Here is a 12,632-nt window from a genome sequence, read left to right on the forward strand (position 1 = left end):
CCTGTTGTCCCCACTTGGTGCCTTGTTCCCCTGCCTGCTCAATGGCAACTGGCATGAGGTCCTGAACCTCTGTCCTCGTGCACGCTGGCTATTTTCTCAGCCATTTGCTTTTCTGGAATGTCCTCCTGACTCAGCCCCAACACCGAGATTGCTGTTATCAGTGCTCAAATACCAGTCACTCCCCTATGAAGTAAGACGAGATACCCCAGCAGTCCCAGCAAGGCAGGGAAACGCTGGCATCTCATTAGTTTTCAGGGTTAGAATTTCACTGTCAAGCTCCCTATCTGTGGGGCCCTCCCAGATAAACAGTAGATGGGGGCTCCCAGCACATTCCTTTTGCACTCACTAATTCCAGGAGAGAGCTCAGCTGCCCAATACCAGTGAACCGCCTGAAGCCTGCTCACTCAGGCGGTCCCTCTGGTCTCCCTGTAGTAATTAGGAAAATGCTTTCCCTGTCCTCTAGGCTCTGATGCTATGGGCAAATCCACAGCCTTGTCAGTTAACATCCAGGGCTGGACATTTTGCCCTTATGAGAAACGTTAGGGACAATTTAATTTATTTCACAATAGGCTATACACTGGAGATTCCCATGCATAGGGTTCCTACTGCTGGAATTTCTAGTCTGGGGCAAAACATGAACTTATGCTTTTTGGATGTTTCAGATGATTTTTTTGAAAGGTCAATAAAATTAAGAAGTTAAAATCTCCCATCTCACCTAACTAGGCTTTAAACACTTTGCCATAACATTGTCAGTATTCCATATAGGTTTTTCCCCTCTTGTTAAGTCCTGTTCTGGTCTTAGAATGCTTTCCCAGTAAAAACAACAAAAAAATTGGTTTTTAAATTGGTCTTACACTTTGACTCTCTCCTTTCCAAAGGTGCCTGTAGACAAGGGGAGACATAAATATAGAATGGAGGTAGAAAATAGCCCACAATGTCTGCTTTTCTCATTGGAGCCTTCCTAGCCTCTTAGATTATGATTTGTTTCTGAAATCCATCCATGCTATTGTGCTCACGGGGAATCTCCTCCATCTTTGATCATCAATTTGTTCTCGCCCCATCACTATAGACATTCTTCTGCTCCTGGGCTCTCATCCCTTCTCTGCTGGGACTTTCCCTTACACTGAGCATCTCCACTTGAATTTCATTCCAGCTTCTCAGGCTTCAGAGGTCAAAAACAATCTCACCATCTTTGCCTCCCCCCCAAACTCCTTTCCTTCTTGACTTCTGTCTTTCTGTTCATGGCACATCTATTCTCCTAGAGCCTCCCGCCCCTGGCTCTAAAACCTTAGAACTCTCCTGGACTTAACCTTTCCCTCACTATGGTTCTCCTCTAATGGCTGCCACATGGCTTTTTGTTCTAGGTCCTACATGTCCCTCTCCTTTTGTCTTTTTATAAATTCATATTATCTCCATTCTAAGTAGGGAATCATTTGTTGACTCCCTACTGTCCTATTCTAAGTGCTTTCTGGCAGCTCTCCCCACTGCCTGGCTCTTATTCCCCTCCATTGTACTTGCTAGGGACACAGTTCTCTTCCTGATGCCTTGTCCTTCCTCTGCTCAGATGCATTTGGTGCCTCCCTATTCTCTATGGCAAAAAAGTCCAAAGTTTCATTTATGACAATTGTGACACTCTGTAGTATTTTTTTCCCAATCTGCTTAGCACTTTATTTTTTATACCAGTAAGCCATTTTATCTACCCTTTTGTCAGTCCAAAAGAATTCTAAGTACTTAAAGACACACAATAGACTCCCAGGTCTGAACTTTATTTAACCAAATTTATGCCAACAAAACCCCTCTTTCCTTTGCTGTTGTAATCTAACCTATTCCTCAATGCCCAAATGCCATGAATTAATCCCTCATTTCTCAGGTGAAAGATAATTTCTCCATCCTTTATTTTCTATTTTCAGTAACACATAGTAGGAGGAGCTTCTTTATGCTGTAGTAATTTATTTGCACAATTAATCACATCTACCACATCATCAACTTGAGAGTAAAGACTTTTTTGTATATTCCCACAGTAGCCAGTATAATTCCATGAATTTAGCAGAAGATATTATCTGAGATGAACAAATGTATCACTTGAACTTGAAAATTTCCTTACACACAAAGGGCATTCTGCCTGGCCCATAAAACCTCAATATTTAAATAAAGTAGTATTTTTGGCAATATGTGCTTCTGTCTTTTTTTTCTCCCTCAAATATGATATAGTATACAGAGGGGATAAATAGATAAGGTCAGGAAACATTCCTTTAGCAATTCTTTTTTTTTTTTTCAAAGATTTTATTTATTTGACAGACAGAGATCACAAGCAGGCAGAGAAGCAGGCAGAAAGAGAGGAGGAAGCAGGCTCCCTGCTGAGCAGAGAGCCTGATGTGGGGCTCGATCCCTGGACCCTGGGATCATGACCTGAGCCGAAGCCAGAGGCCTTAACCCACTGAGCCACCCAGGCGCCCCCCTTTAGCAATTCTTTTTTTTTTTTTTTTAAGATTTTATCTATTTATTTGTTAGAGAGAGAGAGCACGAGCAAGCACAGACAGACAGAGAGGCAGGCAGAGGCAGAGGGAGAAGCAGGCTCCCCGCTGAGCAAGGAGCCCGACGCAGGACTTGATCCCAGAACACCAGGATCATGACCTGAGCCGAAGGCAGCCGCCCAAGCAACTGAGCCACCCAGGCGTCCCCCCCCTTTAGCAATTCTTAATGAAAGAAGTATCTAACTCCTAATCTTAACTATTAAATGTTATGTTTCATTCTACTCTGTGGAAGTAAGAATAATGGCCCCCCAAATATGTCTCAACCCTAACCCCCCAAACCTGTGAATATATCAAGTGATAGTCAAAAGGGACTTAGCAGATGTGATTAAGGTTGCTCATCAAATGACCTTAAAATAAGGAGATTATCCTGAGTTATCAGCCAGAGAGTCAGTCAATGAGATGTGAAGCAAGAAGAAGCAGGGTAGATTCCAAGTGTGAGGAGGACTCAACCCACCACACCATCTTTGAAGAAGAAGGAAAGGGGTTACAAGTCAGGGAATGCCCAGCCTCTAGAAACTGGGCATGGACCTCAGCTGACCTGCTGGTTATAGATTCCCAGTCCTACAATCACAGGAATTCAACTCTGCCAATGACCTGAATGAGCAAGGAAACTGATTCTTCCCTGGAGCTTCCAGAAAGGAATACAGTTCTGGTACCACCTAGTTTTTGCACTATGAGATCTATATCATCAGACTTCTGATCTATGAAACTATGAGATAATACATGGGTGTTCTTTTGAACCACAAAGTTTGTGGTAATGTGTTCAGATAACAATAGAAAACGAATATACTCTCCAAGTAGCTATTCAGGTATACTGGACCTATGCTAGTTTGAACTGGCTAGAATCAACAGAGTGTGCTTTCTTATTGAATTAGAAGCCTAAAGGCATGCTTTGGTATTTTTAGTATGGTATTGCTCCCAAGCACTGGTATATCCATTCATTCTTTTATTCACTCTGTCTATAAGCATTTCCCCAATACCCATTGTTTACAGTCACCCTAACTTTTCTTGGAGTTTGTAAGTATTCTTGATTCTATTTCATCACTGGCACCTGAAACATGGCAAGTACTTGATAAATATTCAATAAACAAGTCTTAAGGATGACTTTGTCATTTCAACTCTCTCTACCTGAAGTTCTTCACCTTTAAGATGCGAGTGATAATTTATCTAACTTACAGGGTGGCCTCAAAGACATCTGCCTAAGGGATTTTTAGAAAATAGGTTACTAGTTTTAATTCTTCTTCTTCTTCTTTTTTTTTTTTTTTTTTTTTTTGACTAAGCTCTATGTCCACCATGGGGCTTGAAGTCATGACCTGAAGATCAAGAGTCACATGCTCTGCTGGGGCACCTGGTTGGCTCAGTTGGTTAAGCATCTGACTCTTGATTTTGGCTTAGGTCATGATTTCAGGATCATGAGATGGAGCCCCGCTTTGGACCCTGTGCTCAGAGAGGAATCTGCTTGAGATTCTCTCTCTCCCCTCACTTGTGCTTTCTCATGCATGCTCTCTCTCTTTCTCTAAAATAAATAAATAAATAAATAAATAAATAAATAAATAAAATCTTAAAAAAAAAAGAAGAAGAAGATGAGTCACATGCTCTACAGACCAAGCCAGCCAGGCTACCATGAAAATAGGTCATTATTAACACCAAAACATTATTTCTAAAATCTAAACCCTCATCCCTTTGTGGCCTGACTTATGTGTCCATCTTTGCAATTTTTTCTAGGGTCTCGTTCCACACCATAGCTTTCCTTAAGGACTGCTATTATCTGGTTACTGTCTTTGCTCAAAATTTTCAAATAGCTCTTCACCACCTTTAGGCTTAAATCCAAAATTCCTCAATCTGGCACACAAAGTCTCACAACATGCCTATCCAAAGAATCTTCTCTCCCTGAACTTCCCAGCCTGACCCACACTCCCACCCCCAAAGCGCTCTCCACTCAGTGAAGGCTGCACTCTGACCCTAAGAATGACACTTTCAGCTTTGACAAAAGCCTTTGATCCTGTGCTACCAGGTCTGAAGTGTCACCGTTCTTGCCCTTTCAACCCAGCCTATCCCTGAGATAGGCTTGCATCTTTCCTCCCGGGGCCTTTCCTAAATACACCAACTCCAGATAACTTCCCACTCCCACGCGTTGCTCTTCATCTTATGATAGTCACCTGGTTCCAGGTCTTGATCCGCACTTATGATTTTTAATATCGGCATCCCACCCCCCAACCTGGCAATAATGCTGGGTAAAGAATAAATAATACTAAAAATCACTTACATAGACAGTGCTTACCATGCTGTGCTATACCAATGCTCAGTTAAAGCTCAATCTTATCAGGTAGATCAATTTTTATGTCCATTTTACAGATAAAGAAACTGAGGCACAGACACTCACTATTGAGTTGTTGTGGGGATTACGAAGCTATGGCAGCAGTGTCTGAAATGCAAAATAATTGGAATCTTGTAAAATGATGGAGGATTGCAAAATTCACAGTCTGGAGGTCTGAGTTTTGTTTTATTGTTACATAACGGAAAGTAATATACGTCTAACAAATAACTGCGAGTCAGGAAGACTATGTAACATACTTCTTTTAACAGTAAAGTGAAGTTGAATACATAATCAATTGCACAAATCCCAAATACTCTTCAGTGGATTTGGGATTATATCTGTTATACTAAACTCCCCATCTAAGGCTAACGGAGACTGAATCTCAGTTATGTTTGGGAGAAATGTAACATTGTAATCTTTCTCTATTTCATTGTAATCTACATCTTACCGCCTGGGTCTTCTGACCAGTGGAGTTAGGTGGAGGTTTTTTTGTATTTGTTCACTGGTGGCAGTGGTAGTGGTGATGTCTACTTCATTTCAAAAAACCACTGCAAGGCTTTGAGGAAAGCCCCCATGAACACTGACGTTCAGGGAAAAAAAAAAAAAAACACAACCAAAAAAAACTGAGCCCACTCCAAAGCTAAGCCTTTTTGTGCAGGGACTCCCAGAAGCCGCACTCGAGTTGTGCTAATACCAGCGAGTCTTCCAAGTGCATGCCTAAAGCAACCACAGCCCACAGCAGTTAAAGAACGAGCACAAAATATACAAAATCCAGCTTCTGGCCCCTCGAACAATGTCTCCATTGTTGCCATCAACCAGGTGATAATTCTCAGCTCAGAACTCTTCATCAGTTATCTTGCACTTTTTAATGATTTATTCACACTGTGATTAATTTATAAGCTCCTTATAGCTCATCAGGGGATAACAAAAATAGTCTGTCTGAGAAACAGTTTAAGTAAAGGTCAAGGAAATCTTTAGAAATTTAGCTGTACTGAATCAAAGCAGCTGTACGAGCTTTTCCAATCAAGATGTCAGAAGTGTTATCTGTGGGCCCCCGGCCCCTCCCAGACATTTTCTATTCTTATCTCTGGTGCCATTCGCCATCGGGAGAAGCACAGGACCCGGTGTCAATTCTACAGCAGCAGAACATTGTTTTCAGGGAAAGATAAACAAAAACCTATTCCTCCCATCTGGGGATACTCAAATCTTCCTATTTTTCCATGTGAGAAGTGAGGCAGAAAGATCCTGTAGTTCCTCTGAGATGTCATGAACGTTTTACAGGGATTGGCAGGCCTCCTCTCTGAAATGCAGAATGCCAGGGTCAGTGGCAATTTGCTGCCCTCCCTTTTTCCTGGCATCCAACTAACTCAACCAGCAGTCACGCAAGGACATATTGATCTTTCTACAGCTTGCTGGACAATGAATGGTGGTACAAAGATAAAAGGGCTCATCAGCTTGCCAAAATAGAATCTTCTGCCAACACTTGAGAATTCTGGAAGAGGGAGAAGAAGGAATAACAAATTGTCAACTAATGGGAACTTGTGCGATATAAAAAGCATAGCAAACCCTCTTCTTTTGTACCAAGAGATGGCTTCGCTTTGGGGATAGATGTCGTATTCTGCCGTCCATAGAAACCACACAATTTGGATATTGTGGCTTCTTGGTCAACCCACTGGGTGAAGAGTCCTTGAGGTCGAGAGTCACAAACTGGCCAACCCAAATTCATCTGTTATGTGGCTTTGGGCACTAATTCTGCTGCTTTTGGTATCTCCTTTGGGATGGAATCCCCACGTGAAAACAGACAAAATACACTTTGGAGCAAATGTCGCTCTCAGTCTTCACATCAACCACCCACTCTATTTCCAAAATAGATCCCAGAACTTGGAGTATTCTCAGAATATTTTCTTCAGTGACGTGAAAAGTGTGGCAAAGAGGAGCACACAATCAAAAGACCGGCATGGGTAATCGCATGCAACGAGGGAGAGGATGGAAAAGGCTGGAAGAGGTTTGTGATATAAAAGCCCACATTGTCAGCAGAACATATTGAGACATATTTTCTGCCTGAAACAATAACAATCATAAATGAACTATTGTTAACACAAAAATACCAAATACTGGTAAGAGCTGTCATTTTGGTTTTCTTTAGACATGATAAATTACATTTGCAAATTAGTGTCTGATCTGAGATGACATGGAACAAATGGTAATATTTACATTCTGCACATTATCCTTGTCAGATTAAGCTGCAGTTGGCCAGTATGGATATAAAGAGGCCTCTGGAGGCTTGTCTGCTAAACCAGCATGTAAATTGTCTCTAAACCATCCACACGTCTACATTTATTATCTCCTCAAACCAGGAACAGCCGTCCCATTTACATGTCAGTTTTGCCAAGTTAGGGTAACTTTACCAGGGGAAGGAACTAGTGAAGAGAAATGCCTCCAAGAAAAGTACTCTAAAGTAGGTTACAGCTCACAAAACATGTTTTGTAATATGTTGCCAAAGACTTTCTATTTCTTTAGCAGTTTATGAAGGAAGGGGAGAAGAAGAAGGAAGTAGCATCGAAGTGTTCAGTATTCATTGAAGTGGGTCCTGCTATGAAGTGGGTTATCTCATGTGATTCTCCTGAATTAACCTCTCCTATAGGCATCGCTATACCCATTTTACAGATGTGGACATTGAAGCCCAAAAACACTGAGTAATTTGCTAGTCTAATTGGTGAAGAAAGAGTTACTATTTGAATCAGGGATAACGGACCCCCAGATGTTGTCTGTGTCACTCTGACATTGGCCTTAACTAGAGAATCTAAATTGGATGACAGGTCTTGGGTTTTCTAGAGCATAGCCTAACAAAGAGAACATCAGTAATTGCCCTAACTTGCAGAAATGTAGTTCAAGGAGAAGGTATGGGGAATCGCTGCTAAGCTTCCTCAAAGGATGCAAAGCGCACAACCAATTCCGCCCTGACTCCCTCCACTGTCATCATAAAAAGGGCAAGTAAGGATCAGAAGGTCTCTGTGAAGGTGGCTTAGTTTAACTTTATATTGTCCCTGTCTTTAAAATTAAGCCTCATGGACATGAAATGCAAGATGACATGAGATAAATAAGTTGCCTTTCTTGGTCCCAAAATTTGTGGAGGAAAGAGGAAGTGGGTGACAAAAAAAAAAAAAAAAAAAAAAAAAAAAAAGTCAAATCTATGTAGTCCCTGCTTGTTCCAGTGAAATAAAACCTTATGATTCCATTGGCTACTTTCATAAACCCAATTCTAGAATCATTTTCTAAAATGAAGCTGTTAATTTGTGGATCTCATTATGATCTTGATTTAAACCAAGCAATTGGAAAAAGGCATTTTGAGACATTTCATGAAATTTAATTGTGGATCAGGAACTAGACAGCATCAAATTATTGTTACTAAAGGTGATAATAACACTGTAGTTAGGTAGGAAAATGCCCATTTTTGAAGTATACTCATCATAAGAAAGGAAGAAACAACACTGGATGTGGAATTTGTTTTAAAATTCTTTAGCAAAACAAACAAACAAAAAAAGTCAAAAGAAACAGAAGTGGAAAAATGTTGATACTCCTGAATTTGTGTAATGGGGCTAAAAGGATTTATTATATAATTCTCATACATATGTGTGTGTGTTTATAATGGCTCATAATTTTTTTCAAATAAAGCCTCTTGGAATACAGATCTGATTCATTCAAAACACATTTTAAAAGCAGTATGTTTGAAAATGTGTTTGAATCTTCAGCTTCACCAAGTTTACTCAACCAGAGTAATTAGTGGGAAGTCCTGGGAAAGCTTGCAGCAAGATTCTGCAGTCTGTCAATATCTTCTGCTTATTCCCTAACAAGAAACCTTAGAGAAGTTGCTATGACAACATGAGGAAGGAAGTGCTAAAATTGCCAGTGTTAATAAGACATGTTTAACTCGCTGTTTAGCGAAAGAGGTCTGTAAACTACAGAAGAGAGTGACATTACTATAAATCATACTTTAGGGTCTAGCTTTGCTGAGGGGAGCTACTGCTTTACAAGATGCCTTCCATTAGTCCTATTTTCAATCAAAGCCAGGACACTGGCCCACTTTGCTTACAGAGAGATTTTCACATGCTTCGGAGGGGTCACTGAAGGTACTTGGGCATGAGGACATGTGGGCTAAGAAATGGACTCTCTCAAACAAAAGTCACACTTGCTGTCCCGCTGATGCATCCACATTGCCCAGAGAGCCGTGCACATCTGGGCTCCACTGAGACTGGTGGGTGCAGCCTGCTCTCCAAGGACAGGGCCGGCAGCCTCAGCCATCGACGCAGCATGTCTTCAAAATGTTGGAAGATTTCTTTTTTTTTTTTCTTTTTTTTTGGGGGGGGGTCATGAACTGAGCAAGTGGATTTCTTTCTATCCTTTCAAAAAGGTCGTATTCACACATGCTAACAACTTCAGTTTTACAAAGGGTAAAAATCGACAAGGCAAGAAACAACAAATGTTGGAGAGGTTGTGGAGAAAGGGGAACCCTCTTACACTGCTGGTGGGAATGCAAGCTGGTGCAGCCACTTTGGAAAACAGTGTGGAGTTTCCTCAAGAAGTTAAAAATAGAGCTACCCTATGACCCAGGAATTGCTCCACTGGGTATTTACCTCAAAGGTACAGATGAAGTGTAAGAAGGGCCAAATGTACCCCAGTGTTCATAGCAGCAATGTCCTCAATTGCCAAAATGTGGAAGGAACCAAGATGCTTTTCAACAGACGAATGGATAAAGAAGATATGGTCCATATATACAATGGGATATTATGCAGCCATCAGAGAGGAGGAATACCCACCTTCTGCATCAACATGGATGGGACTGGAGGATATTATGCTTATTGGAAGATTTCTTTTTTAATGAAAACATCTTTTTAGAAGAAATTTGTGAAATGCCCATCCATTTCCATGCTAGGGAAGATGCATAAATATGATCACGGGAAGATCCAGATAGTGAGCTGGATGAGACCAATCTCAGAGAGAACTTCTAACAACAAAAAGTGTTTTTCAAAGTGAAGTCAGAAGCCATCACCTGAATTGGAATCCTTTGGGATATTTCTTAAAAATGCAGTTTTCCTGGGGGCACCTGGATGGCAGAGTCGGATGAGAGTCAGACTCTTCATTTTGGCTCAAGTCAAGATCTCAGGGTCTGGAGATGGAGCCCCACATCGGGCTCTGTGCTCAGCAGGGAGTCCCCTTGAGATTCTCTCTCTCCCTGTCCATCTGTCTCTCCCCCCAGTATCTCTCTCTTGCAAATAAGTAAATCTTTTTTTTTAAACTTATTAAATTAAGAAAATGCAGCTTCTCTGACTTTGCTCCAGATCTATTACATCAGAATATTTGGAAGAGGGACCCAAAAAGCTGCCTTTTCAATGAAATTTCCCAGATTCTCCTGCATAGTAAACTTGAGAACTGCTATTTGTCCTCTTTGCTTTCACTGCTTTTTTTACTTTAATGCCCATCCTTTGCTCCCTCTCTAGACATTCCCCTTGAGCCTCATCTTTGCAGCTTTGTAATATGTGCTCCCTTCATTTTCCCTTAAGTTGAATTAAGAAGGCCCCTACTTGATTGAATCTTCCATGTCCTAGCTATGAGCACCTGAGTCCTGTCCTTCTCTGAGAGGCCTTAGGATCCTTTCCCCTAGCACAACTTCCCATACTGCATTTTAATTGCCCATTTACTTCTTACTTGTTGAGTTCCTTTGCTAAAGGGACTGCTTGGTACAGGGCAGGCACTCAATAATTGTTTGTCAAATAAGGAAAGGAAGGATTGTTTCTGATTCATAATTCTTACTACTTAAAGCTAATTTTCTTATTTCAGGAATTATATAACAGGCATTTTTTTTTTTTTCAAACTTTCTCCTCTCCCATCCTCAACAAAAACGTCATTGAAACATTCATTACATATTAGGGACAGATCAGAAGGTGTTACTTTCCATGATAGGAACATATAAGAAAATAGCATGATAGACTGGATTTCTCAGAAGTTACCCATCTTTTGGTAAGACTTAATTTCCTGATGAGATTTAGCTACTCTCCTTCACATCCTCAGAAAGTAACCAACACAAAAATCTTTGCAGGGTCATGAACAGATTTGGAAATTGCGAAGAGGAAATGCACACATAAGAAGATTTTTAACCAACTCTAGGAACAGAAGAGCTTAAAAGTAGGATCTTTTGAACTAGTTTTATTATTTATGTCCCATATGCTTATAAAAGGAAAAAGATCAAGGTGGTTCCTGATAAAAGACACATATTCAACTGGATCATTCATGAAACTTAAAATATCAAATGTCTACTTGTTCTTCACAGTCATACAGACTGTGGTTTATTTGGCATAGCCCTTAGTGGGTAATCCACCCAATGTTTGGTTTTGTAATTTGGGAAAGATAAAGGGCAGTCATTTTTTAATGTAAGGTAGACTAACTTTGAGTCTGTCCTGTAGGAGCTATACCTGACAGGTTAATTACTAAGATCAAATTAATTTGATGATATTTTATAAGTATGGGTGTGCTCAGGATCTTGTTTACTTATGTTTCTAGTCTCTTTTTGTCTTCCCAAGAGACTTGTTATTCTGGTAACCCAAGAGATGTTGTTCATTCATGAAATAGTCATACTTCATTTCAACCTTCTAATGATCCTTTAGTAATTGTTAAGCCAGGAAGCTTCATGGAAGACAACTAATGAAATTAAAGAAGTCTATGTTTTCACCAACTTTACCTTCTTGACATTCCAGGCTTGTGTACCATAACAACTCAGAGCTAGTAAGTTTAATAAACTGGGCCTTGAGTCTAGTTTAAAGACTCCAACATAAGAAATATTAACAATTCATGATTTAGTTATCATCGGCTGGTGATGTAGCGAAAGTTTATCCTCTGCTTGTAGAAAAAAAGTCCTCCCATCCAGCTTTTCCACGGTTGGAACCTTATCAGAATCCTTGACAAATCTTACATTTGAATCCTTAAATATTTATATCAAGTTAAAATATAAAATAAAATTGGGAAAACTGTTGTTTGGGGGCTAGGACACCAAGGAATGTGCCTGCACTTTTGCAAGAGGAATACACAGATTGAGACTTAGTAGATGGCTCTTTTTTCCCCCTTTTTATTTAAATTCATAAATTAGGGGTGCCTGGATGGCTCAGTGGGTTAAGCCACTGCCTTTGGCTCAGGTCATGATCTCAGGGTCCTGGGACTGAGCCCGGCATCGGGCTCTCTGCTCAGCAGGGAGCCTGCATGCCACCCTCCTCTCTGCCTACCTCTCTGCTTACTTGTGATCTCTCTCTCTGTCAAGTAAATACATTTTTAAAAATCTTTAAATTCATAAATTAACATATAATGTGTTATTTGTTTCAGGGGTACAGGTCTGTAATTCATCAGTCTTAAATAATACCCAGTGCTCATTACATTGCGTGCCTTCCTTAAGGTGATGTGTCCATCACCCAGTTACCCCATCCCTTCATCCCCGCCCCCAGCAAATCTGTTTGTTTCCTATAATTAAGAGTCTCTTGCTACATGTCACAACTAAATCAGAAATCATTCCTCTAGGGAATATTGATCATCATAATCCTGTCCTGTCAAAGTTACATTGCTGAGGTACAGAATTTTGAACTAGGCTTGATACTCTTAGGATTTTTAATTGGCAAGCAATAATAAAAAAATTTGACTAACATAAAAAAATATGTTTTCTGGAGAGATAGTGGGTAGTTCACAAAAGAGTTTTGTTTTTGGTTTTTTTTTTTTTATAAACATATATTTTTATCCCC

The sequence above is a fragment of the Lutra lutra genome, chromosome 6 (genome assembly GCF_902655055.1).
Source record: "Lutra lutra chromosome 6, mLutLut1.2, whole genome shotgun sequence".
Lineage (NCBI taxonomy): Eukaryota > Metazoa > Chordata > Mammalia > Carnivora > Mustelidae > Lutra > Lutra lutra.